This window comes from Delphinus delphis, chromosome 5, assembly GCF_949987515.2.
Source record: "Delphinus delphis chromosome 5, mDelDel1.2, whole genome shotgun sequence".
Classification (NCBI taxonomy): Eukaryota; Metazoa; Chordata; class Mammalia; order Artiodactyla; family Delphinidae; genus Delphinus; species Delphinus delphis.
In genome coordinates this window covers 2594297-2617005 of record NC_082687.1, presented here as the reverse complement: position 1 = coordinate 2617005, position 22709 = coordinate 2594297, and the positions used below count along the sequence as shown (strand labels likewise).

At 39.8% G+C, this 22709-nt stretch overlaps 1 long non-coding RNA gene across 1 annotated transcript in view; it reads left to right on the top strand.

The window, feature by feature from the left end:
- The window catches only part of LOC132425263 (uncharacterized), a 118805-nt gene that overhangs the window by 71783 nt on the left and 24313 nt on the right, over positions 1–22709 (top strand). The window contains exon 2 of the long non-coding RNA XR_009519410.1: positions 13730–13792. This is a non-coding gene — a long non-coding RNA (uncharacterized lncRNA). The remainder of the gene's footprint in view (positions 1–13729; positions 13793–22709) is intronic.

Genomic DNA, 22709 nt, shown 5'->3' with positions numbered 1-22709 from the left:
CATTAGCGGCTGCAGTCTTCTTTGGCGTATTCTTAGGTAATAGATTATAGTCTTATCTTACAAGGCTTATCTTGACTCTGAAATATATCTGAACTTCATCTTATTACCATCACTTACTAAATAAATCATCTTCCGCAGAATCACCTGGGGAGCTTTTAAAGCTACTGATGCCCCGGCCCCCACTGGAGTTAGGGCTGGATATTTTTTGTGTTTCCCAGGGGATCCCAATATAAAGCCGGCATCAACTACCATTGAAATAACACACTCACTAGTCAGTCTGTCGTGGGCAAGATGCCAACCCCTGGCATGCCATTCACCTTCCTTAGAGCAATCACTTAAGGTCAATAAATCCATATCACATTGATTGATCATTCGCCAAATTGGAATCCCTGTGCAGACCGAAGAGCCAAAGACAAACAAGGCATGGTTTCTAGTGACAGCAGAAAGAATATTCTCAATGTTTCCACAGGAGTAAAGTTTTCTGCCTTCACCCCCCCCCCAAATATACACTCTCACCCAAATTTATTTTTCTGTATTTAATTTTGTGCCTTCTAAGGGCGAGCAACATCATTTCAGATGATTTGTTTATCATCCACTGCGTTAATAATACTGTTTGCATACGGACTATTTTATGGCTGACAAATACAGTTTAAAGGTTTGGGAGGATGAAACCCAGATACCACTGGACTCTGGCCCCATGTGTACTGATTAGATGGTGGAAGCAACTATAGTTGACAGCAGCGTCTTTCCAAAGATAACGTCAGAAATCATTTCCCTAACAGATGAGTAATAAAACAGAGAGCTTCGGTTAGATTCTCTGCCAAATGTTTGCAACACTAAAGCTCTGTGGGTCTAATTTAAGTCATATGCAGTCCAGACCTGACTGTCCTGTGTGGTCATCGCTAGCCACATGTAGATATTTACGTCAATTAAAATTAAATATAACTTAAAAACTCATTTTCTCAGTTGCATCGCCAGACTTCAAATGCTCATTAGGCACATGTGGCTGGTGGCCCAATATTGGACAATGCAGAATTACAAAACTTTATAAAACGTTTCCATCATTATAAAATGCTATATTAGACAGTTCTGGTCTAGATAGTTTTTTTTTTTTTTTTTTGCGGTATGCGGGCGTCTCACTGTTGTGGCCTCTCCCGTTGCGGAGCACAGGCTCCAGACGCGCAGGCTCAGTGGCCACGGCTCAGGGGCCCAGCCGCTGCGTGGCATGTGGGATCTTCCCGGACCGGGGCACGAACCCGCGTCCCCTGCATCGGCAGGCGGACTCTCAACCGCTGCGCCACCAGGGAAACCCCTAGTTAGTTTTTTAAAAGCGCTCAGTAAAATGAGTAGGAGAGCAAGAGGAAGATTCACGTGGAAGACCCGATCATCCATTTCACGTTACATTATAGGCAAGAAGTATGGAGTCCATGATAATTCCTGACCTTTTTAATTGCTGTCGTTTATATTCCTTCTGATGGAATTTCCTAGAACATATCTACTACATGTACTGCATTTAACCATGAAAGAATCACTGAAAAATGGCAAAATCTGCTAACAGGAAGGAGGTACATACCTTTTGAATTGACCTGTGTTATCTACAACTCACTGTTGTTGATTTCAATTTTGTTAAAATCGTCTGCTCCCAAGTTGGCAGAAGGCATAGCTCAGGAGGTGACAAACCACTTCTGCTAGATACGACTCATAAGGAAGAGGCGATAGTAAACATTTAAAATCTATTTACATCGTGCCTGAGTGTCCAATTAGTCTGTGTGCAGGCATCTGAAATACGGCTGCTCTTTGCTCAGAAGCAGTGCCGTTGTCTACAGAGTTGCTCACAACTGGACGCCGGCTCAGGACTTGGGCGGTGGTAAATAGCAGGGCATGTCTGATAAAGACTGAGCAATGACTGTCCAATTAGAGCTTCAGTGAGTCACTTCCCATACACATCAGTGGCTGCCCATGAGAGATTCATGGTTATTTCTCTTGTTTTTTTAACAAATTTCAACCAAAACAAAATCCATGGACATAGGCTGAGCCAAAGGAGACTGAATTTAAAATAAGATGACGGTGATATCTATCAGGTAATCCTTCCAAGTGGAGCACATGCCCACCCTTAGGTTTGTAGGTAGCAGAGGGTTTTAGCTTACCTCTCCCTTTTTATTCAACCACCTTGTTGGGAAGCTGCTGATTGGCGTTGCAAAAATGTACTAAATGCAAAAGCAATGGCTCATCTTCACCCCTAATTCCTGTGATTCTGCCAGCCCACTGAAAATTCCAAGAGACTAAAAACTAGATGAATCACTCTTTCATCTTTGCTCTACAATCAAAGCATGCAGGCAGCAGTGGCATTTTAAAGAAAGGAGGGTGAGTGGGAGGCTGATAGCTCACGGAGGGTGAAGCAGTCTTCAGAGGTGCACCTGTCAACAGAATCCATTTTGAACTGTACTTGCAGACACTATATAGATGGTGTAGCCAGTCCCAAGGGAGGTGTGATTCACAGTGGGTGATGGAAAATCATCTCTAAAAAGTATCCGTTCTTCTCTTTGATACGCATTTCGTGCAGGATCCAACCAGCGTGGGCATTTTATAATTGTTGTGCACTCATTATTTAATTATGTTGTGTATTTACAGAGTTTACCGAAGGACTTTATGATGTATTCAGAATGCTTTACAGGGAAGGACATTTTGATTTGTTCTAGTTTATTGTCAGTAAAGAAAAAAATTTGCATTACAAATAAATTTCTGTACCTAGTGGGAGGAATAAGCAAACAGAGGCCAAGGCAGAATAGCGTGGGTATCTTTCAAGTTAGCTTTAATTGTGCTATTACAAAAAATAACCTGGATCGACCTTCAAGATGGCAGAGGAGTAAGACGTGGAGATCACCTTCCTTCCCACAAATGCATCAAAACTACATCTACATGTGGAACAACTCCTACAAAACACCTACTGAACGCTGGCAGAAGACCTCAGACCTCCCAAAAGGCAAGAAACTCCCCACGTCCCTGAGTAGGGCAAAAGAAAAAAGGAAAAACAGAGACAAAAGAATAGGAATGGGCCCTGCACCAGTAGGAGGGAGCTGTGAAGGAGGAAGGGTTTCCACACACTAGAAGCCCCTTCGCGGGCGGAGACTGCGGGTGGCGGAGGGGGAAAGCTTCGGAGCCGCGGAGGAGAGCGCAGCCACAGGGGTGCGGAGGGCAAAGCAGAGAGATTCCCGCACACAGGATCGGTGCCGACCGGCACTCACCAGCCCGAGAGGCTTGTCTGCTCCCCCGCCGGGGCGGGCGGGGCTGGGAGCTGAGGCTCGGGCTTCGGTCGGAGCGCAGGAAGAGGACTGGGGTTAGCGGCGTGAACACACCCTGCAGGGGGTTGGTGCGCCACGGCTGGCCGGGAGGGAGTCCGGGGAAAAGTCTGGACCTGCCGAAGAGGCAAGAGACTTTTTCTTACCTCTTTCTTTCCTGGTGGCGAGGAGAGGGGATTAAGAGCGCCGCTTAAAGGAGCTCCAGAGACGGGCGCGAGCCGCGGCTAAAAGCACGGACCCCAGAGACAGGCATGAGACGCTAAGGCTGCTGCTGCCACCACCAAGAAGCCTGTGTGCGAGCACAGGTCACTATCCACACCCCCATTCCGGGGAGCCTGTGCAGCCCGCCACTGCCAGGGTCCCGGGATCCAGGGACAACTCCCCCGGGAGAACGCCCGGCGCGCCTCAGGCTGGTGCAACGTTACGCCGCCTCTGCCGCCGCAGGCCCGCCCCGCACTCCGTGCCCCTCCCTCCCCCTGGCCTGAGTGAGCCAGAGCCCCCGAATCAGCTGCTCCTTTAACCCCGTCCTGTCTGAGCGAAGAACAGACGCCCTCCGGTGACCTACACGCAGAGGCAGGGCCAAATGCAAAGGTGAACCCCGGGAGCTGTGCGAACAAAGAAGAGAAAGGGAAATCTCTCCCAGGAGCCTCAGAAGCAGCGGATTATATCTCCACAATCAACTTGATGTACCTGCATCTGTGGAATACATGAACAGACAACGAATCATCCCAAATTGAGCTGGTGGGCCATGGGAGCAACTGTAGACTACGGGTTTTCTGTATGCGACTGAGTAGTTTCTGATTTTTATGTGTATCTTAGTATAGTTTTTAGCGCTTGTTATCATTGGTGGATTTGTTTATTGGTTTGATTGCTCTCTTCTTTTTTTTATTACTTAAAATTTTTTTTCATTTTAATAATATTTTTTATTTTAATAATTTTATTTTATTTTTCCCATTCTTTCTTTAATTTTCTCCCTTCTCTTCTGAGCCATGTGGCTGACATGGTCTTGGTAGTCCAGCCAGGTGTCAGAGCTGTGCCTCCGAGGTGGGAGAGCCAAGTTCAGAACATTGGTCCACCAGAGACCTCCTGGCACCATGTAATATGAACTGGCGAGAGCTCTCCCAGAATTCTCTCTTAATACTATGACCCAGGTCCACTCAATGACCACCAAGCTCCAGTGCTGGACACCCCATGCCAAACACATAGCAAGAAAGTAACACAACACCACCCATGAGAAGAGAGGCTGCCTAAAATCATAATAAGGTCAAAGATACCCTACAAAACACCACCACATGTGGTACTGCCCACCAGAAAGATAAGGTCCAGTCTCATCCACCAGAACACAGGCACCAGTCCCCTCCACCAGGAAGTCTACCCAACCCACTAAGCCAATATTACCAACTGGGGGAAGACACCAAAAACAATGAGAACTATGAACCTGCAGGCTGCAAAAAGGAGACAAAAAACACAGTAACTTAAACAAAATGAGGAGACAGAGAAATACGCAGTAGATGAAGGAGCAAAGTAAAAACCCACCAGACCAAACAAATGAAGAGGAAACAGGCAGTCTACCTGAAAAAGAATTCAGAGTGATGACAGTAAAGATGATCCAAAATCTTGTAAATAGAATGGAGAGAATACAAGAAATATTTAACAAGGACCTAGAAGAGCTAAAGCGCAAAAAAACAATGACGAACAATACAATAAATGAAATCAAAAAATCTCTACAAGGGATCAATAGCAGAATAACTGAGGCAGAAGAATGGATAAGTGACCTGGAAGGTAAAATAGTGGAAATAACTACTGCAGAGCAGAATAAGAAAAAAAATGAAAAGAATTGAGGGCAGTCTCAGAGACCTCTGGGACAATATTAATTGCACCAACATTCGAATTAAAGGGGTCCCAGAAGAAGAAGAGAAAAAGAAAGGGAATGAGAAAATATTTCAAGAGATTATAGTTGAAAACTTCCCTAACACTGAAAAGGAAATAGGTAATCAAGTCCAGGAAGCACAGAGAGTTCCATACAGGTTAAATCCAAGGAGAAACACACCAAGACACATATTAACCAAACTATCAAAAATTAAATACACAGAAAAAATATTAAAAGCAGCAAGGGATAAACAACAAATAACATACAAGGGAATGACCATAAGGTTAACAGCTGATCTTTCAGCAGAAACCCTGCAAGGCAGAAGGGAGTGGCAGGACATACTTAAAGTGATGAAAGGGAAATACCTACAACCAAGATTACTCTAACCAGCAAGGATCTCATTCAGATTTGACAGAGAAATTAAAAACTTTACAGACAAGCAAAACTAAGAGAATTCAGCACAACCAAACCAGCTTTACAACAAATGCAAAAAGAACTTCTCTAGGCAGGAAACACAAGAGAAGGAAAAGACCTAAAATAACAAGCCCAAAACAATTAAGAAAATGGTAATAGGAACATACATATCGATAATTATCTTAAATGTAAATGGATTAAATGCTCCAACCAAAAGACATAGACAGGCTGAATGGATACAAAAACAAGACCCATATAAATGCTATCTACAGGAGACCCACTTTAGACCTAGGGACACTTACAGACAGAAAGTGAGGGGATGGAAAAAGATATTCCACACAAATGGAAATCAAAAGAAAGCTGGAGTAGCAATTCTCATATCAGACAAAATAAACTTTAAAACAAAGACTATTACAAGAGACAAAGAAGAACACTACAAAATGATCAAGGGATCAATCCAAGAAGAAGATATAACAATTGTAAATATTTATGCACCCAACATAGGAGCACCTCAATACATATGGCAAATACTAACAGCCATAAAAGGGGAAAATGACAGCAACACAATAATAGTAGGAGACTTTAACACCCCACTTTCACCAATAGACAGATCATCCAAAATGAAAATAAATAGGGAAACACAAGCTTTAAATGATACTTTAAACAAGATGGACTTAATTGATATTTATAGGACATTCCATCCAAAAACAACAGAATAAACTCTCTTCTCAAGTGCTCATGGAACATTTTCCAGGATAGATCATATCTTGGGTCACAAATGAAGCTCTGGTAAATTTAAGAAAATTGAAATTGTATAAAGTATCTTTTCCGACCACAATGTTATGAGAATAGATATCAATTACAGGAAAAAAACTGTAAAAAATGAAAACACATGGAGGCTAAACAATACACTACTTAATAACCAAGAGATCACAGAGGAAATCAAAAAAATAACCTAGAGACAAATGACAATGAAAACACAACGACCCAAAACCTATGGAATGCAGCAAAAGCAGTCCTAAGAGGGAAGTTTAGAGCAATACAATCCTACCTTAAGAAACAAGAAACATCTCAAATAAACACCCTACCCTTACACCTAAAGCAATTAGAGAAATTAGAACAAAAAACCCTCAAAGTTAGCAGAATGAAAGAAATCATAAAGATCATATCAAAAATAAATGAAAAAGAAATGAAGGAAATGATAGCAAAGATCAATAAAATTAAAAGCTGTTTCTTTGAGAAGATAAACAAAATTGATAATCCATTAGTCAGTCTAATCAAGAAAAAAAAGAAGACTTAAATCAATAGAATTAGAAATGAAAAAGGAGAAGTAACAACTGACACTGAAGAAATACAAAGGATCATGAGAGATTACTACAAGAAACTATATGCCAATAAAATGGACAAACTGGAAGAAATGGACAAATTCTTAGAAATGCACAACGTTCCAAGACTAAAGCAGGAAGAAATAGAAAATATGAACAGATCAATCACAAGCAGTGAAATTGAAACTGTGATTAAAAATCTTCCAACAAACAAAAGCCCAGGATCAGATGGCTTCACAGGCAAATTCTATCAAACATTTGAGAAGAGCTAACACCTATCCTTCTCAAATTCTTCCAAAATATAGCAGACGGATGGACACTCCCAAACTCATCCTACGAGGCCACCATGAACATAGATGCAAAACTCCTCAACAAAATACTAGCAAACAGAATCTAACAGCACATTAAAATTATCATACACCATGATCAACTGGGGTTTATCCCAGGAATGCAAGGATTCTTCAGTACATGCAAATCAATCAATGCAATAAACCATATTAACAAATTGAAGGAGAAAAACCATATGATCATCTCAATAGATGCAGAGAATGCTTTTGACAAAATTCAACACCCATTTATGATAAATAAAGTAGGCATAGAGTGAACTTACCTCAACATAATAAAGAACATATATGACATACCACAGCCAACATCGTCCTCAATGGTGAAAAACTGAAACCATTTCCACTAAGATCAGGAACAAAACAAAGTTGCCCACTCTCACCACTATTAATCAACATAGTTTTGGAAGTTTTAGCCACAGCAATCAGAGAAGAAAAGAAATAAAAGGAATCCAAATCAGAAAAGAAGAAGTAAAGCTGTCACTGTTTGCAGAGGACATGATACTATACATAGAGAATCCTAAAGATGCTACCAGAAAACTACTAGAGCTAATCAATGAATTTGGTAAAGTTGAAGGATACAAAATTAATGCACAGCAATCTCTTGCATTCCTATATACTAATGATGAAAAATCTAAAAGAGAAAGTAAGAAACACTCCCATTTACCATTGCAACAAAAACAATAAAACACCTAGGAATAAACCTACCTAAGGAGACAAAAGACCTGTATGCAGAAAACTATAAGACACAATTTCTTTCTATGAAAGAAATTAAAGATGACACAAATAGATGGAGAGATATATCATGTTCTTGGATTGGAAGAATCAACATTGTGAAAATGAGTCTACTACCCAAAGCAATCTACAGATTCAATGCAATCCCTATCAAACTACCACTGGCATTTTTCACAGAACTAGAACAAAAAATGTCACAATTTGTATGGAAACATGAAAGACCCCAAATAACCAAAGTAATTTTGAGAAAGAAAAACGGAGTTGGAGGAATCAGGCTCCCTGACTTCAGAGTATACTACAAAGCTTCAGTAATCAAGACAGTATGGTACTGGTACAAAAGCAGAAATATAGATCAATGGAACAGGATAGAAAGCCCAGAGATATACCCATGCACATATGGTCACCTTATTTCTGATAAAGGAGGCAAGAATATACAATGGAGAAAAGATGATCTTCAATAAGTGGTGCTGGGAAAACTGGACAGCTACATGTAAAAGAATGAAAATGGAACACTCCCTAACACCATACACAAAAATAAACTCAAAACAGATCAAAGACCTAAATGTAAGGCCAGACACTATCAAACTCTTAGAGGAAAACATAGGCAGAACACTCTATGACATAAATCACAGCAAGATCCCTTTTGACCCACCTCCTAGAGAAATGGAAATAAAAACAAAAATAAACTAATGGGACCTAATGAAACTTAAAAGCTTTTGCACAGAAAAAGAAACCATAAACAAGACGAAGACAACCCATAGAATGGGAGGAGATATTTGCAAATGAAGCAACTGACAAAGGATTAATCTCCAAAATTTACAAGCAGCACATGCAGCTCAATATCAAAAAAACAAACAACCCAATACAAAAATGGGCAGAAAACCTAAATAGACATTTCTGCAAAGAAGATATACAGATTGCCAACAAACACATGAAAGAATGCTCAACATCATTAATCGTTAGAGAAATGCAATTCAAAACTCCAATGCGATATCATCTCACACCAGTCAGAATGGCCATCATCAAAAAATCTACAAACAATAAATGCTGGAGAGGTTGTGGCGAAAAGGGAACCCTCTTGCAATGTTGGTGCGACTGTAAATTGATACAGCCACTATGGAGAACAGTATGAAGGTTCCTTAAAAAACTAAAAATAGAACTACCATATGACCCAGCAATCCCACTACTGGGCATATACCCTGAGAAAGCCATAATTCAAAAAGAGTCATTTACAACAATGTTCACTGTAGCTCTATTTACAATAGCCAGGGCATGGAAGCAATCTAAGTGTCCATCGATAGATGAATGGATAAAGAAGATGTGGCACATATATACAATGGAATATTACTCAGCCACGAAAGGAAAAGAGATTGAGTTATTTGTACTGAGATGGATGGACCTGGAGTGTGTCATACAGAGTGAATTAAGTCAGAAAGAGAAAAACAAATACCGTAAGCTAACACATATATATGGAATCTAAAAAAAAAAAAAGGTCATGAAGAACCTACCGGCAAGACGGGAATAAAGACGCAGACCTACTAGAGAATGGGCTTGAGGACACGGGCAGGGGGAAGGGTAAGCTGGGACGAAATGAGAGAGTGGCATAGACATATATACACTACCAAATGTAAAATAGATAGCTAGCGTGAAGCAGTCGCATAGCACAAGAAGATCAGCTCAGCTCGGTGCTTTGTGACTAGCTAGAAGGTTGGGATAGGGAGGGTGGGAGGGAGGGAGACGTAAGGGGGAAGAGATATGGAGATATATGTACATGTGTAACTGATTTACATTGTTATAAAGCAGAAACTAACACACCATTATAAAGCAGTTATACTCCAATAAAGATGTTAAAAAAAAAAAAAAGTCCCGGCGATCTTAATGGCATGTAACAGTGAACACTTAGTTGCATGTACATCAGTGTCTGGGGGCGTTGTTTGGTGTCACTATCACCTGAAACCCACGCTGTACGAACAGCGCTATGGGGGGACACTGCTAGGCTGATAGAAATGGTAACTGAGCATGGGGTCCCATGTGATAGCTTGTAAATCTCCCGTTTGGAAACATGTCAGTTTCTATCACCCGTTTGCCGCAGTCTGTTTTTTGACCAAGCCTGAAGCCAGGGAGGTTGGAAAGCCTAGTCTTCACAGCAAGGGGCCCTGTAAGAGAGCAGAGGTGTTTGAACAGAAAACATCACGCTGGTCAGGGCACAGCTGCTGGAGCCAGACAAACTCGAATTCAAATCCCAGATCAGCAGCTTGCTGTGGGAGAGTACGTGGAGCTCTCTGTATCTCAGTTTTTATTCTGTTTATGGTACTTATTATAACTATAATCCTAGTTATTATAATATTTAAACAAGATAATGCCTGTAAAATACTTAGCACAGCGTCCGACACTTTATACACACTCAGAGTTAGCCATTTCTACAGTCAAGTTCTGTTTAAAGGTTTTTTAGCGATTTTGGTTTCTTTAACATTGTAGTAAAAGTCTTTAATATATTTGAAAAACAATTCCTTGCTGGCTAATGGAAACTGATAGAAGTTATTCATTTCAAATACTCAATAGCAATTCACATAATACTTTACTCTTCATATTTTAGCAGAGACAAAGGAACCGGTTTGGAAAGGGATACTATGCAATGTCATTTTTGAAACAAAGTCAAGAGATAAAGTCTAATTAATTGTAATAGATTCTAATTCTAAAGTAACTGTGGTCACACAACTGTATTCCACACCTCTATGAGAATTTTGTGATTAAGGCTCCTCTTTCTATTCATCTATTCCTACAAATCTGAGATAATGTTATTTTAAATCTAGATTTTAGTTTCCAATGCATATTCAGCCCATATAGCACCATATTAATAGTTCTGACTTTTAATAAAACAATATTGAAAAAAAATAATTCCAAAAGAGAGCATATGATAAAAGAATACAGAGTGCACCTAGATGTTTTATTCAAAATCATAGAAGTAGTTCTAGAAATTACTTCAGTTTTGGCAAATGGTAAAATTTTAATGATCAATATTCATAAGGTCTCTGTCTGAATTTAACTAATTCAAACAACTGAAAAGTCTTTGTCTGAAATATTAAAGTTTAGAGTAATAATAAAGACAATGGAGAGTGGGCTATTTTTAAAATCCAAAGAATATTATTCTCACATTTAAAATTCATAAGCAAAATTTTCATAAAACCTGGCATTTCTTTCTGCTGACATTTGAGTTGGAATTTGGTCTCGTGTCAAGGTTACTGGCTAAATGTTTAATGTGAAAAAATCTTTATGGATCACACTAAGACATATACAAAGCTAACGAATAAAACGATCTTTCTTAAAACAAGTTTTGATGTCCCTTGAACCTTTTTGCAAACAAAATAGCAATCGAACAGAAAAGAAAGTTTTAGCTTACCTCTTAGAAAAGCAGACATTTCAAAACAGAGCTAATTAGTACACAGAAACAAACAAATAAAAACCAATATGACAGTCTTATTCAGACCAAGACCATTCAGTCACTCAAGCTTTGAGAAAGATACACAAAAATTTACACCTCTTGCTTGCTATTTAAGGTGTTGTGAAGTCACTTCTTCTGCTCTGTAGTATCCCTCTTCTCTATGGCAACACGTCTCTCTTCAATTCTTTCCAGCGCCTCAGTTTGAATGGGATCACCTTCCAGAGTTCACTTCTGACTCTGATTTTTTTGCATCAACACAGTTGTGTGATGCAGACACCTATGCAAGTGTCCCACAGACTAGTTTTTCCTGCTCCTATGCCCTGCACCTCCTTCCCTTTATCTTTTTCCTGACGTCATCCCTGTTCTGTTTTTCCCTCTTATTCTTATCTGCATGTCTCTTTTCTATTTAGTTTTGATATGAGAAATGGAGTGAAGGCAGAAAGGCCTATTGGGAGAGGAACAGTGAGATGGGAGAATTACCTGAGTCACAGGAACACATGGGAAGAAAGAATAAGATGATCTTTTCACCCAGCAGCCTGTGTAATCAGCACAGCACCATTTACTCATTACTTTATTCAGTTTTCCTATACCTCATGGTGGTGGGGAATCTCTAGCATTTACTTTTTAATGTTACTTTCTCCCCCACAAGGTAAAAATAAACAAAATCACAAAAGAGGGATCAAACATCCATGTGTCTGACTTATTGACTATCAAGTTCTATGGTAGGATCTGGCCACACAAATGTGAATAAAGCAAAACCTATAAGAGACCTCTTATTAGCACAAGAAAGGTAAATAGGAACACAGCTACTGTAATGAAAGCACTGACTGTTATAAGGGGGACACAAAAAAGATAATGAGAACACAGAAGAGGAATGACTCCTTCATTTCTAGAGTATTTATATGGCTTTTTGTAATAGTAGATGCAAGGCTTATTGTGCCCTTCTTTGGATGATCTGGTCTTGTAAGCCATTCATTAGTTGTAAAAATAGTTTTCAATTCAGAAATAGAATGATTTCTATCCTCATAGATCCTATATTTTAGTGGAAGAATACAGTCAATAAGCCAGAGAAATACTTAGATATACAGCATACTAGTTGGTGCTAAGTGCTACAGAGAAAAATCTAACAAGGAGAGTGGTTAAGAAGCATACGTGTGTACAAGGGGGATTCCACTCCAAGCAGAGGAAAGAGCAAGCCTGACCTAGACCAGGAGCAGCAAGGCTGGGTGCCTGGAGCAGAGGTGATGACAGCAGAGCAGTAGGAGACGAGGTCAGAGAGCTCATGGGAACCAGACTAGAAAGAGCCTTGGTGGCCATGGTGAAGAATTTGGCTCTCCCTTTAAGCAAGATGGAAAGTCATGAGAGAATTTGAGCATAGGTTGACGTAATCTGACAACTATCAACAGGATACTTCAGTTTGCTCTGTGGAGGACAGACTGAAGGGTAGTCCATGGAGGGAGCAAGCAGAGAGCCAGAGGTCATTGCAATAATCCTGATAGGAGATGATGGTATTACCAGAGGTAGGTTCTTGTCTCCTCCCAGAAGGAAGTCAGAGATGAGATGCGGAGGCCAAGAAAGCAAAGCGAGGATTTATTAAGCAATAGTAGCCTCCCAGGAGGGAGAGTGGGCAGGCTCAGGTGAGCAACGACCCTGTGTTCCTTCGGCAAACTGGTTATATGGGGTGTGACAATGATTGGGTGGAATATTCATTGAGGAGGGAGGGGTTTGAGGTTGCATTTCCTGATTTTCATCCCAGCTCCACCTTCCCAACGGGGTGGGGGGGGGGAAGGGTTTTTGCTCTTGTTTGGTCTGGATGGGAAGTGTCATGGCATCGGTGCTTGATGGCTACTTCTTTTTTGCAAGGCTAATTTTATTGTAATGAGGGCGTGAGCAAAAGTTACATTTGGATGCTGGAGATTCCCGCCTTTTGCTGCCTTTCTTTGTCTGCCCCGAGGACCCCTGTTGTCTCAAGATGTATGGTTTCCTACCACCTGACCCATGCCTCCCTCCTCTGCTTCTACCTAGCCACCTGCCTGCTCGAACAATGGTGTCTTGGATCATGGTGGAAACAGTGCAAGTGGGAGCAGATCGTGTGTTCTGAATATATACTAAAGCAATTGATGTTCAATTAAATTACTATTTTGATGATATATTTTTTTCTGTTTGGCACATAAATGTAGTGATAGTTGATCTAATTAAGTCAATAAACACCGTCAATTTTAGCATTTAGATATTTGAATATTTTTAATGACCAAGCTGGACTGATAATATCTTATAAATCAACCATATTTGATCTCTTCTAGGTATTCATAGGAAGACTGTAATATTCTGACTTCAGACAGCAGGCACGAGTAGACAGTAGAGAGGTGAGTGTATCTTGTGATAGTTAAATTATCTATCCTTATAACAGATTGCAGTCTACTTTTCTTTTTCAACTTTACTATTTGACTGTATCTTTGTATAGGCTGCCTTCAGCTGCCACTATTTTCATCAACATGACTGCTCTTCCAGAAAATAATTGCCCAGGAAAATAAATGTTGCACAAACAGACAACATCAAGCTATTTGTTCACCAAGACCCTCCACAAAACTCCTTCCTTAAATTTCCATCTGGCTATGCTTACCAATCCTACACTGTTACATCATGATCCTTCCCATTTGAATTAAACACCCACATTCAAAGACCTACTTTAAACACAAAAGCCTCATAAATATCCCAGTTTTTTCACATCTTTCTGAGATACAATATATCTCAATTGTATCCTCTGAATACAATGTTCTACCTTATTGCAAGAAGCAATAATATCCACTTTGCCTTACTAACAAGTTATTTCGGTGGTACTTCCAGGGGGCCAGCATTCAATAATGTCTTATCTGGTTTTAGTGGGAGTGGAACAAAGAAAATCTTTTGAAATTTTTGATTTTCTGACAGACTTTTACAGGTAAAACCCATTGTAAAATTTTTTAAAAAAGCTGAGAACACCACTGAGCTATTTGGGCCATTGGTGTCATATAACCTAACAGCTTTCTATAGGATCGCTTTAGCTGCTCTTTGGAGAATAGACTGAAGGATGGCATGTAGGAGAAAGAGACTAACAGTAAGATGTGTGGTCTAATGAAGTGAAAGAACGGAGTTGCCACACACTAAGATGAGGAAGAGGGAAGACGGGCAAGTTTGGGGGAAATAGTGGAAGCTCCATCTTAGACCTGTAACATGTAAGACACTGACTTGACACCCAAGTGGAGAAGCTGAGTAGGCAGCTGGATATTGGTGTCTGAGGAAGATACTGGGGTGAATCCAATCTTTGATGTTCTGAGCATATGGTGCTAGTTCTTCTTTTTCTTTTCCTTTTCCCCCCAGTATTTAGATGACTTTATTTTCTTATTTTTTTCCCTCTATTTTATACTTATTATACTTGATTATTATGCACCACAATGTACATAGCAGCACTATTCATAATAGCCAAGACATGGAAGCAACCTAAGGGCTCACTGACAGATGAATGGATAAAGAAGATGTGATATATACACAATGGAATACTACGCAGCCATTAAGAAGAGTGAAGTAATGCCATTTGCAGCAACATGGATGGACCTGGAGATTATCATGCTAAGTGAAGTAAGACAGAGAAAGACAAATACCATGTGATATCACTTATATGTGGAAACTAAAAAAATGACACAAATGAACTTATTCACAAAGCAAAAATTCATTCATCAGTTGTGGTTTTTATTGATAGTAGCTGTAGCCACCAGGGTTTTTATGGATATGTGGCTGTAGCGCTTAATGATAGGACAGCTAAGGAGTCAGGCAATGACTTGAGGTGTTTTGGATCCAGATGTTGGGGGTCCCATCTGTGCAGTCCCCTTGTGTCCTGTACTTTGCCCCTCACTCTGCAGTGGCTTTGCCTCCTGGGTCTCTGACCTCTGTCTTCCCTGCCCAGTGAGAACACAGGCTTCTCGGGTTCTAAACTCCTGCAGGAAGAACGTGGAAATGGCCTCAAGGAAAAGAGAGAGCTTATGTGGATTTTACCTCTGCTGCTTCTCTTTTCTCAAGAACAGTACTCTTGGGACCTCTCTGGTGGCACAGTGGTTAAGAATCTGCCTGCCAGTGCAGGGGACATGGGTTCGAGCCCTGGTCTGGGAAGGTCTTACAGGCCACGGAGCAACTAAGCCCGTGTGCCACAACTACTGAGCCTGCATGCCACAACTACTGGAGCGCATGTGCCTAGAGCCCATGCTCTGCAACAAGAAGCCACAGCAATGAGAAGCCCGTGCACAGCAATGAAGACCCAATGCAGCCAAAAATAAATAAATAAATTAATTAATTAAAAATGTACTATTAAATAAAAAGAATAGTAATCTTAGACATTTATTTTATTTTGTCAATACCTTCAGACAATTTTCTCCTATTTTGTCCCATCTTACTAATTGTTTTTGACAAAAAAGATATTCTGCTACCAGCTATTCTATTTGCCTGAATTACAGAAAATTCTTTCTATATAGATGTTTTAAAATGTACTATGAGTAAATTTATCTTTTCCTCTCAGATTTTTTTGTCTTTTTAAGAACATTTAATCTAATTATGCTGTCACAAATACAGTTTACCATTTTTCTCGTACAAATTGTTTAGCCTTGCTTTTTGATTTTCAAATCTATGATTGACCTGGAATTGATTTTTGTACATTTTCTGTTTGGATATATTTTTTTTTTCTCACATAGACTACCAGTTTTTTGAGCAAACTATTTCTTAAATAATGTATAGAAATATTTATTTCTACATTCTGCTTAAATATGCGTAGGAAGTAGTATATATTTAATAGGGTTAGTCTTTTAAAATATTCATTTAGATTATGTTTGATGAGACGCTTCTTATGCCAGCCACTGTGCAGACCACAACAGAGAATACAGTTGCATTTGGGGATGGCTTGTGCTAATTCAGAATACTCAAATTCTAAAGCAGTGCCATGTGGCTGAGATTCACCTCTTCAAAGACATTCTTAATTAATCAAAAAGTCACTTTTGCTGTAGTCACATAATGCCTCTGTATTAGTCAGAATTCTCCAGAGAAACAGAACCGATGGGTAGATATATCACCACCCCTACCCCTGCCCTCACCTTAAGCCCTGCCTCCATCTCCATCTATCCATCTAGGAAGAGGGAAATTTATTACAAGGAATTGGCTCATGTGACTACGGAGATGGGAAATTCCCAAGATCTGCAAGGTAACTTAACAAGCTGGAGAGCCACGATAGCCAGTGGTTTAGTTCCAATCCAAGTCCACGGGCCTGAGACCTAGCAGAGCAGATGGTGTAGTTGCCGTTGGAAGGCTGGCAGGCTCAAGACCTAATAAGAGATGCTGTCTTAGTTTGAGTCTGAATGTAGAAAAAATGCCAATGTCTCAGTTTAAAGGCAGTCAGGCAGGAAAGAATTCTCTTACTCAGGTGAGGGTCAGCCTTTTGTTCCATCAGATGAGGTCCACCCACATTAGGAATAGAAATCTGCTTTACTCAGTCTATCAATTTAAATGTTAATCACCTTAAAAAATACCTTCACAGAAACATCCAGAATACTGTTTGACCCGAAATCTGGGCACCCTGTGGCCCAGTCAAGTTGAAAAAACAAAGCTACACAAAAGAAACCGTCTTAACCTTCTAGTAGAAGTGTACCTTAACCACCAGTCTCAGTAATTTGTTTTCTGCTCACTTTCATTTGTCATGATAAGCAGCAAAGAGTCATTACATAAGTGCCACTCATTCATCTGAAAGCATATTTTGAGCCCCATTGAGTCCCAAGCTTTGCGATAGACACTGGAAAGTTACAAAATACATTGTGACATTAAAGAAGTACTCAGGGGACATGAGTAAACACGACTAGGCCAGGAAGAATCTTGCAAGCAGAAGAAATGGCCCACAAACATCTCTCAGGTAGGCAAAGAATCTGATAAGAAACAGAAAGCAAGTCAATGTGGGAAATCATAGTGTAGATCAAAGTAAAGATTTGAGTGTACATTCTAAGGAAAATGGCGTGCGATCAACAGCTTTTAAGCAGAAGAATAACCTATTTGCTTTTTATTTTTGAAAGATCATTCTGTCCTCTATGTGGAAAATAAACAAGATAGAGACAGTCAAAATCGGAGGAATGCAGTACAGTTATAAGAGATCTAGACAGCAGCAGAGATAGAGAGAATGAAATACACATAAAAATAGAGGAAGAATCGACAGCACTTAGCAACTGATTGGATGCAGGGTAGGAGAAAGAAAGGTGTCAATAATGGTTCTTGGGCTTTTGATCTAAAGAATTGCTCAAGGAATTCTACCTGAATTATCATTTGTTGAGATGTGGAGCCCTTCCAGGTAAACAGGTGAGGATGAAAGAGATCATGAAAGTGATAGGATGAGAAAACTCCTACTCACTGTGAGAGCCACATATAAGCTCCTTGGAGTAGATATAAATAGATGAGTCTAGCCCTCAATAGAGTGGTGTTGGCAGTGTACATGTATATGGGGCGAGTCATATTCTATGTTATGGGAAAAATGAGGTTACCTAGGAAGGAAGCGTAGAGTGATGAGAAGGGGAGATGGTGATCTGACCTGAGAAATATCAACATGTAATTTCAGATCAAGTAGAATAAACCCTATAGGAGCTCAGAAGAAGCAATCAGGTCCTAGGAAAACCACCTGAATGTGGAACAAAAATGGTGAAATGAAGAGAGTGTTTGAAGCAGGATGGAAAACCAACAGTGATAGTAATGACCACAGCAATGTTAGCAAAATGTTTTATTGACTATGTTCCACACCTGCTTTTATGAACTTCATAGGCATTACCTTATTTAATCCTCACAGAGTCCTGTGAGATTGGTTTCACTATTTCCACTGCTTTGCATATGGTGTGACTGAGCTTCAAGATGTTAATCATCGTACCCCAAGTCACACAGGAAGCCTGGCTGTGCAATTCTCATACCTATGTACTTAGCGGTGCTACCTCTCAAGTGTGAGGAATGGTTACAATATGGAGGAAATTTTCATTTGTTACTGACAAAAACAATAATTGAAGAAAATGGGAGATTTATCTGAGAATATGTGTATGATCATTCCAAGTGTGGTGATATCTAGGGGCTTAAAAATCTCAAAACAATGCAAAACAAAAACCAGAAGTTAGTCCCTTACTTAATTTCAGCTCTGTCCCCCCATGGTAGCATGGTACACAAAGCAGTAAGTTTGAAGAGGGAGGCAAAAGCCAGAAGACAAGTTAACAAAGGTGTCAAACTCAATAAGGAAGTAAAGGAATGACCCGAACTTGAGTTTATTCAGGAATAGCAGAGGAATCATAATTTGGGAAAAGGATGCTGTAGCAACCTACAGGCAACTCCGTGGAGCTGTGAGGTGGGATGTATTTGCGGACAAGGAGTTTAAGGGGGGGGTGGTCCGGCCAGAATCCACGCAGGAAATTCATTGGCTTGAGGATGGGGAGACATCCTTGGCAGATGTTCGTGGGTCAGGAGATAAATCTCACCCTTCTGTAAATCAGGCATTTACAGAAAACCAGTCTCTTAGTCCTTAAATTCCATCCTTCTGAGAGCACATGCGTGAGCTTCTCCATTTCACAACCTTTCATTTCACAACACTCTCCTTTCCCTAAGTCCGCAGAAAAGGGTGTGACTCCTGCCTGGTCTCTAAATCAAAAGACTTAGAATTAGTGCTGATGCCATGTGTCAGGTCATGTGCTAACCCATGGACCGAAGGCTGATGCTCAGGACATTATAATTATGTCCTCTGATGAGTCAGATCTTGGCTACGTGTCTTTCCCTAGAATGGAGTGACCCCTGATTCAACTCTGCGTAGACTGGGAAGGGCAGGGGATGTCCTCGCTAAGAGAGCATGTGATAAACCGCCAACCACCTTGTTTCTGCAACGTTAAGTCAGATGGGGATTTAAAAGTGTCTGCTATATTTAGCAACAGTGAATTTATTTACGTTCTTAGAGCAGTTTTAGTCAAGCAGCAGATATGGAAGTTTGTCTGGAGGGGATGAACAATTAATGGGAATGTAAAGAAGATGCATGTGTAGACAAAGGAAAATGTATGCTTGACTGAAACAGAGCAGAGAAATCAAACACCTGTGTTAAGTGATTACTCTTCTGTGGGAAATCAATGACCAATAATGAAGATGGGATGATCTGATACCTTGCTGATCATCTCAAACCCAAAATTAAATACCCTGAAACTCTAACTTGAACCATAAACACACCTCTCTAACAACCACACACACACTCACACAATTTTATCAAAAATAATTCTAATTGTTTAATTAAAATGTTTGCTTCAGTGGCTACTGTCATTTTCACTTTCAGTTTCTTTTATATATTAATGTATATTAATCATTCCATACCTCAGTTCTCACATGTGCCCGATCCTCCCCCATCTTCATTCCATCCTCTGTAGTACAGGAGCCTGACAGGTGGCCTTTTCTTATTATAATGAAAGTGCCCAATAGTAAGCTTTTGATTGCTGAGGTATTCACTTCAAAGACCCCAAAGCACATTGGCAGCTACACTGCTAGATAAAGATCCAGGCCACCCCGACAAAGTTTTCTTATTTTAGAGATCTCCATTTGACTTAGATAACTGACCACTTGACTTCTGGTTTTTCCTTCCGCATTGCTTTAATTTCCCCCTCTTGTGTTTTCAATTCACCAATAAAGAGTGAACCCAGGCAACCCTATCCTCCTATCCTCCACCCCAATAAAAGTAGAACCCAGCCCCTCTCTTTCTTTCCCACTCTCTCTTCCTGCAGTCTCCCTGTGTGGTCCCAGGCGTGCCATGTACCCTCCAGACTCTGTAAATAATAAGGCTTGTTTTTGTTTTGTTTTGTTTTGTCCCAAAGTTCCCTGATATTTGTAGCTGTGGTGAGTCTGCAATCCTGATAAGAAACAGACCTTCCAGCACAACATTGACTCCAAAGAGAAATGTCAATGGGACCTCCCGGTGGGCACAGGTGGGTGCCCTCAGTCATTTCTAGTGGAGAGCATCACTGTGGATAGGCTGAATGGGACAAAACAATTCCCCCAGCACCTGGTTTTTATTTGTTCCCCTAGAATCTCCCTTTACTGTCATTCTGCTGTTTCCATCACATGTCTCATACGTTGGAGGTCCTACTTAGCGGGTCCCTCTTGGTTTTGACTATTGAAATCACTTTAAGAGCAAATCATCCGGTACCTGCTTTCAGGTCAGCACATGGGAAAGCTAATTTTTTGAGATGTCACTTGTCTAAAAATGTCTTCATTCCACCTTTACACTTTATGTATAGTTTGATTGACAGTGAAATTCAAGATTGAAGTATTTTGAAGGCTTTACTCTGGTATCTTTCAGCTTCTTGGAAGCCTGAAGACATTTTGCCATTTGAATATTATTCCTTTGCACATGAGCATGGGTCTTTTTTTTCCCCTTAATTTCTGAAATTTAGTACAACTTCTCTTGGTCTTCCACGTGCTAAGATTTCACATGATGTGCCTCTCTGTAGGCCTATTTTTATCCACTCTGCTGGGGTCTCTGTTGGCCATTTCAACCTAGAAGGTTACCTCTCAGTTACATTAAATTTTCTTGAATAATTTTTTGATGATCTCCTTTTCCTTCAATTATTTTTGTTATTCCTCACTCATTCCTAATCAAAACCAACTTTTTCCCAAAATATTTTGGCCAAGTAAGCAATACAAAGTAGGTTGTATGGTTTGTTTTTCATATAACTTTGAGATTCTTACTACAGTGAAGGAGATAGATGATGTTTGCTCTTACTACAAAATAAGCAGACATCTGTATTGCTCTTCCTTGCCCTACAAAGATAGGAATGGAACAACATATCAGCCAGTAACTCTGCAGCGTATTCCACAAGTAGCACTAAAAAGATCCTGGAACAAGTGATAAGACAGTTAGGAAAATAAGATAACCTTTCATTGTGAATTTATTGTCAGTCCATAGAATCTGGGAGTCATACAAAAGGAACACTGCCTCTCAGCAAATGTGAAAAAAAATCAGTTTAAATCAATTGTCTTAACTGGATGGAATTACCAGGGTTATTGTAAATTCATTCATTCACTCTATGACCATTAGGTAAATGAGACAGCTCATCTGCTATGATGGATAAAATAATCTATAACTAAAATAATAATAATAATCTATAACTTATCAAGCCAGACTTCCTCTTCAGAATGTTTTGTGTGTTTGTTGAAGTCTTTCTAGTAAGTAAAACTAAGTCATAATGAATTCAATGCTTCTTTTGATGGAGTTAATTGAAGACGATTCTCCAACTTCCTCTTTCAAGTTACTGAAGCAAAGCATAGTCTTAGGGTTTTGCTACACACATACACATTAGAATATGAGATTGTTGTGTGGTGGTCACCCAGGCAGCCCTTGGTGATATACTCAAATCCAAAATGACTGAGAAATTCCAAAGAAAGATCTGGAAGTCACGAAGGAACTCAAGTATGAAACCACTCTTGTGGCTCCCAGTCAGGAGAACAACGTACAACCTTTGAGATGACAGATTTAAATGCAAATATAGAGAAGATTTCATTGCACATCCTTAGGCAGAAGAAGATCTGGGTCTTTGGATATTCACTAAGGCTGCTTTGGAAACAGAATGCTAAATATTAATATATAACTTAGCCTAATTTGACAGTTTTCCTCCTCTTGTTCTGGAAATGACAGTTTTCTCAGTAGCACTGAGAAGTATATTTTATACTTTATCTGTGTCACATCACATGTCTGCTCAAAACACAGTTGATCAAACAAGTTTCTGATAAATTGTGTAATCACTTAAAGCTATCATTTCATTTAATGAATTCACAGCAGCTATTGTCTGCATCTTTTTTAGATCATTTTACAACCTTTATTAATATGCCTGTAACTCATGGTTTAAAATATTACAAATTTCAGTCAGAACTTCAACCATTTTCAGTATGGTCTTTATTACTGAAGTCAGAGAGTATTATTTATGATGTATCTCTGTGTGTGTGTGTGTGTGTGTGTGTATGTGTGTGTGTGTGTATGTGTGTGTTAATCACCTGTAATAAAAATTCTTTTTGTAGGTTTCTTTCTAACGTTTAGATGTCAACTTTTATCAATTTTGGCTTCTCATACCCCAATCTGAATTTATTATATCAAGAACAGTAATCTCCAAAATGCCTAGAAAATATGCATAAAGGCAGAAATTTGTTAACAATCAATCATTTTTACTGCTGGCTCTGTTTTTTTGATTATGTCTTCTGATTTAAAGTTATTGTAATCCT